This window comes from Symphalangus syndactylus, chromosome 2 (genome assembly GCF_028878055.3).
Source record: "Symphalangus syndactylus isolate Jambi chromosome 2, NHGRI_mSymSyn1-v2.1_pri, whole genome shotgun sequence".
NCBI classification, from domain to species: Eukaryota; Metazoa; Chordata; class Mammalia; order Primates; family Hylobatidae; genus Symphalangus; species Symphalangus syndactylus.
The window spans coordinates 116,517,397-116,523,866 of record NC_072424.2 but is presented as its reverse complement, the minus strand read 5'-3'; the positions used below and the strand labels follow the sequence as shown (position 1 = coordinate 116,523,866).

Below are 6,470 nucleotides of genomic sequence, written 5' to 3'. Positions count from 1 at the left end.
AGAGATTTGGGCAGGGACACACATCCAAACTATATCAACAGCCATAGTTCTATTAAATTGGAAGCTAAGACTCTTAGTTATTTGGGGCTTCTTTTGCCACTGTATATACTAGCAGATTACTAAGGGGAAATTTTGTCTCTGCCCTCTTCTCCCCACTATTATCTATCTTCTGCTGTGTTTTACCTCAGAAGGCTGATTCCTATGGGTTATGTCACCCAACGGCTTCCACCAATAGAAGGTCCAGGCAGGAAATAGAGAAGTGGGAGAGGCGGAGTTCTGTCTTCCCTACTCACTGCTTGCCCAAAGTAGAAGCCCTTATAGGGCTTGGGTGACACCTTCTTCACCTTGGCCTTTCTCCAGGTAGGTTCTGTGCGAAGCAGCCCCTGATACTGTGCCCGTAGGAGCTTAGCTGGGGAGTGTTCATGGGATGACCACTTGGGGTGGGGGAGTGACAGGATCAGGATTGGGCAGAGTGGGCTAGGATGGCCCTGCAGTTAGTTGTCCCAATTTGGGGCATGTGAACTGGATCTTCACACCTCTGCATAGACCAGTCATTGCATGAGGCTGCCCCAGGGAAAGGGGGCATGCTTTTGGGTGAGGAAGTTCGCCTTAAGCAAGGACAAGTCCCAGAGAAGAATTTAGTTGAGACCTGTTGGCCCCCACACTTCCAACTGCTAGTAGATGAGTGCTCCATTCCTGGGGTGCGGAATCGAGGTGGTGCTCCCTTCCACCTCTTTGAACCAAGGATTCATAAAGGTTTCCTGCTCTTGCTAGTTCCTGAGTGCCTCAGCACCTCTGGTTTTTGTTTCTTCATTAAGTTCTCTTAGTTGAACCCTCTGAGTTGATTTGTTTCTTTTCAGGGCCCTAATATAGATAATAATAAATTATATAAATATATAAATAGAAACACTTAAATGTTCAAAAAGTTTAGTAGTCTAGAATAGGGAGACTTGATCTGGCCTGGGAGGGGAGGGCAAGTTTGGCCAAGGAAGTGACATCTGAACCAAAATCTGAAAAGCTAACTTAACAAAGGAGAGAGAGAAGGGAGAATGGAGGAGGCATTGAATCCATACGGCCTGGATCACAAGGTCGGGGAGGCAGTACAGGAGGAGGGAGACAGGAAATCGGCTAGAGAGAAAGGTAGGGACAACACTCTCTGGGCTTTGTGGACCTCATTTTTGTTAATCCAAAAAGTAATGGAAAAGCTTTACAGATTTTTGAGCTGGGGGAGGGGGACACAATCAGATAAGCATTTTAAGAAGATCTCTCTAGCTAATCAAAGACCAGTGTTATTTTTAATTTGGTGAGAAATTACCACTTGCCTATGTCTGTTAGAAGCAGAAAAGTCTCTTTTTGGTTTACTAGTCTCCAGACTGGCTGGACTGAGGTTTCTACCACTTGGCTAATCCTGCATATAAACCACAGTATTTCATGGACAGAAGACTGCTACACGCTATACCCCACGGTGCCTGTTGCATCTTTTTCACATCATGGCAATTTTTTTTTTCCTAGCAGGTAAGATAATACAAAAAATGTATCAATCATTAGACTTTTAATTCAGGAACAATTTGTACTATATATCAAAAAGTTGGGAAATAATATAGTCTATCTGTACATTCCACTTGTTTTTAGTGTCTTTAAAGAACACACAAATGTCCACAATTTTTGGTCTTGGAATTGATTTAATAGAATTTCCCTTTAGATATTAATGAAAAACAGAATGGAGAGTGTTTCTTATAATCACACACACACACACACACACACACACACACACACACACACACACACAGCTTAGGCCCCCAGGGCTCCTTTCTTCTTTCTCAGATCTTGATGACTATTGAGCAGAGATGAACAGTCATGGGACAGGGCCCAACTGCTTAACTTAGGAAGTGACATTAAATTCTTCTTGGAAGAAGTTGGCACAATGTTTTTGTTCTGTTTTATATATTATTTAATGGGATGTTAGATGGGGAGTTGTGACTGATGCATCAAGAAATGACAGATACCAAAATCACTTACGAAATTTCAAAGTAAATAGCTGAGGACTGCTTAGATGCTCAATCACACAGGCTACAAAAGACTCAAGTGACTGCAGATGGAAGAGGGCTTTTGGGGATTTATTTGGACAGGGCTGTGCTGAGAGTCCCACCCTCACCCCACAATGGGCGGGGGCACTGGCATCGAACACCAAGCTGAGTGAGAAGGGCTCCTCCAGGCCTCCCAGGGAGCTTGCTGGCTGCTCCTGGCTGACAGCAGACTGGGCCCGACTCCCATCAGAGGAAGGCCAGCATCCTAGGGCAGCCAGTGGAGGGCTGGCAGAGGGCTGTGCCTGGGAGGTCACTGTGCTATCTTCCAACCACACTGTGTGAGTCTCAGATACCATATGTAGAATCTGCAGCAGGAAGGTCAGCTTGAGGTCATTTTAAAAGGGATTCTTCTGAAAAAGTCTCACTGAAGGGTTGGCAGGACCCTGATGGTAAGAGTCTGCGTGGAGGGAACAGAAGGAAAACCAAGGTTGGGGTAGAATAAGCAGCTAGAGAAAATTCATTGCCAGTGTCAGGAAGCATGGCCAAACATTCCCAGTGAGGGCTCACAACAGTGTTCACGAAAGAGTCACTTTCAAATACCCACCAAGCCAAGTGTGGGTGACGCCATTCCACCAGAGGTCCAGTTCAGTACATGCCTTCCTGCCGGCCTCCACCCCTCTCTTGCCTTACCGTGGCTAGCAAGTGGGCTGTGGGAGGGTGACATTGGGGAGGAACAAAGCTCCTTGCCCATACTTCTGTCCACAGGAGGCCCCTGCTGGGGAAGGGGACAAGATTTGAATTACTGAATTAAGAGCAGGGTTTTTCCTCTTAAAGTAACAGGATTTTCTATTACCTGAGAGAATAAAAAAGTTATGGGACTGCCTGAGTTTCATTCTGTGGAAGAGGAAGAACTATCCTCCTCATGGAACAGATTATTAATGGGACAGCAGAAGACTAAAAATTCAGTTGCTTTTATTGATACACCCATGAGTCCTGTTAATTCCATGTTCTGGTTACGTATAGAGTTTACATTCCGCTTCTGGAGTAGTGAAATCATTTTATAAAAAAAATTCTATTGATATTGCCCCAGGATTACAAATTTACAAAAATATGCTTGCTCTCTTTTTATTAGTTTATGTGGCTAAATCGTAATTCTTTTCAAACCAATGGGAAAGTCTCAAGGGAATAGAAGATGGAATAAACTAAAGAACAATGCTGGGCCAGGTGCTGTGGCTCACGCCTGTAATCCCAGCACTTTGAGAAGCTGAGGCGGGTGGATCACCTGAGGTCAGGAGTTCAAGACCAGCCAGGCCAACATGGTGAAATCCATCTCTACTAAAAATACAAAATTAGCTGGGCGTGGTGGCAGGCACCTGTAATCCCAGCTACCCGGGAGGCTAAGGCAGGAGAATCGCTTGAACCCAGGAGGCGGAGGTTGCAGTGAGCCGAGATCGTGCCATTGCACTCCAGCCTGGGTGACAGAGCCAGACTCCATCTCAAAACAAAAAACAAAAAACCCACAATAGACTGTTAAAGCAATCAGAAAGTAAATGTTACACCTAAGGGACTTGTATCTAGAATATTCAAGGATCTATTACATCTTGATAAGAAATGGACAAAAATTTGATTTAATAATGGCCAAGAATCTGAACAGACATTTCTACAATGTTATCTTTTTCCAAAGAAGACAAACAGGTAGCTGATAAAGTCATGAAAAGATGCTCATTATCACTAGCTATCAGGAAAATGCAAATCGAATCCACAATGAGATATTATACCCACTAGAATGGCTGTAATAAAAAAGACATAAAAATTAGTGTTGCTGAGGATGTGAAGAAACTGGAACCCTCATACATTGCTGGTTGGGAGGTAAAATGGTACAGTCACTTCGGAAAACAGATTGGCACCATGACTCATCAATTCCATTCCTCGGTTTGTACCCAAGAGAAATGAAAACACACGTCCACACAAAAACTTGTACACACATGTTCACAGCAGCATTAATCGTAACAGCCAAAAAGTGGACACCCAAATGTCCATTAACTGATGAACGGATAAACAAAATGTGGCATATCCAAACAATGGGATATTATGCATCCTTAAGAATCAAAACTGATCCATGCTACTCCATGGATAAACTTCGAAAACATTACACTAAGTGAAAGAAGCCAGTCACAAACAATCACACATTGTATGATTTCATTGATATGAAACCTTTAGAATGGGCAAATCCATAGACACATGAGTGGTTGCAATTGGCTAGTGATGGTTTGGGAGGGAGATAACTGAGTACTAAAGAGAACTGTTTTTTTTGAGACTGGTGTGATTAAAATGTTCTAAAAGTGATTATGGTGATGTTTGCACAACATTGTAAATATACTAAAAAGCACTGAATTATACACTTTAAATAGGCAAATTATATTGTATATGTATATATATTTTTTTTTTTTTTTTGAGACAGAGTCTGGCTTTGTTGCCCAGGCTGGAGTGCAACCGCACGATCTCAGCTCACTGCAACCTCTGCCTCCTGGGTTCAAGCGATTCTCCTGCCTCAGCCTCCAGAGTAGCTGGGATTACAGGCCCCTACCACCACGCCCGGCTAATTTTTGTATTTTTAGTAGAGACGGGGTTTCACCATGTTGGCCAGGCTGGTCTCAAACTCCTGACCTCAGGCTATCCGCCCTCCTCGGCCTCCCAAAGCGCTGGGATTACAGGCGTGAGCCACAGTGCCTGGCCATATTGTATACAATTTAAAAATGTTATGCATGGTCTACTACACGAGAGTCTCATGATGGCAGGGACAGAGCCAGCTTTGCATATTACCTTATCTCTAGCCAGTGCCCAACACACAGGCACCCAGCTAGTATTTCTTGAGGAAGTAGTATGGTTTTACACTGTTCCTGATGTTTATCCAGTGCTTCATAAATTGCAAAGCATGTTTTTTTCCACAGACAGCAGCAGTTCCTTTGAGCCTCATAACAACCCTGAAGGTGGTCAGAGTAGGTGATATGAAATAGTTACTGGCCCACATTGTAAAAAATGAGGCACTGTACAACAGGATAAAGACCAAAACAACACGACCACCACCACCACAACCCGTATCTGTCTAATAAGTTTTATCTGGAGGAGCTCTTTCCCAAGCCCATTTGTCTCCCACTGCTCCTGTCCCCCAGGGAGGGAACGCGCTTCTTATTACAATCAGCGCTGCTCTGGGAGACTGACTCCCAAAATGCCATGAAACAGAGGAGCAACCAGGGTCAACTGGAAAGCAGAAACCAAAGAACCCAGATTCCTTTTCTGAGCAAACACAGCGATAGGCCAGTGGGATTTTAGCTTGGGGACGTTGGACCTAGTCTTCTCAAATACTTCCTACCAGAAGGTTTGTGTTAGCGGGTGTCCCATGACCACGATCTCAATAGCATGTGGCTTATGTATCTTCCAGGCACGAATTCAGGGTTCTAGGTTCTAGTCCTCCACCCCAACTAATATGCTTGGTGGAAGAAACTCAGATTAGTCACATTTCAGCTTGGACCTTTCCAGCTGTAGTAGCAGGCAGCCACAGGCGAGTCAACTTGCTGAAAAAAAACTCACTGGACGCCCCCTGAAAAGACGTCTTGAGAAGTTCCGATTCGGACGCTGACTCCTAGTCAGCTACAGAACCCCCGACCACTGGACATTTAAAGACGTTCTCTTTGAGGTCCACCCGGGCGGCCCAGAAGTGTTGGCCACCTTCCAGAAGGGAAGTAGGAGAGACCAGGGGGACCCCGAGGGGCCCGGGGCGTTCCTCGCCGGGCGGGGCGCTCCTGACTGCAGAGCGCCGTGGGCAGGGGCGCAGGTGAGCAGAGCGAGCGGAGCTGGTCGCAGCCGTCCTGGCGCCTCCGCCTTCGCGGCGCCCGCAGTGCGCTCCACCCCGGCCTGGGGGGCGGGCGAGGGCTCTGCCCCACCGCCCGGGGGCTGCCAAGGGGAGTTGGGGCGGCGACGTGGGCGTCTCGGGACTGTGCGCCCGCGCCCGCCCCGGCAGGGTGCGCTGAGGCGCCGGGGCCGCCACTGGCTGCGGGCGCTGGGCGCGGCGGCCGCGGGAGCCGCAGGTGGTTCCCGGGCCGGCCCTTTTCTCCTCCCCCTTTCCTTTCTTTCGCCTCCCCTCCCTCTCGCCCGGTGTCGGCGGCACTTCCCTCGCTTCCTCCTCCCTCTCCAATCCGGAGGGAGGGAAGGAGCAGCCGGCGCTTTCCTGCCCGCCTGCAAACTTCAGCGGGACTCGCGGTTCCCCTCGCTGCCGCGGCCGCCGCCGCCCGGAGCTGCCCCTGGAACTTCCTCTCGCCGCGCGGCCCGCGAAGCCCTGCGGGTGGAGGAACGCCGCCGGGAGTCAGGCAGCCGCGGCTCGGACCCCAGCCCTGCCCCGCGCCGCCCGGGTGCCCGCTCGCCCGCGCGCCCGTCCGTCCGTCC

General features: G+C 48.1%; 1 long non-coding RNA gene across 1 annotated transcript; it reads right to left on the bottom strand.

The window, feature by feature from the left end:
• Positions 1-1,775: 1,775 nt before the first annotated feature.
• Positions 1,776-6,062, bottom strand: LOC134733463 (uncharacterized). The gene is made up of 3 exons (XR_010116931.1): positions 4,851-6,062; positions 2,632-2,802; positions 1,776-2,484 (listed from the first exon to the last, which is right to left on the bottom strand). It is a non-coding gene; the product is annotated as an uncharacterized lncRNA (long non-coding RNA).
• Between the last annotated feature and the right edge of the window lie 408 nt (positions 6,063-6,470).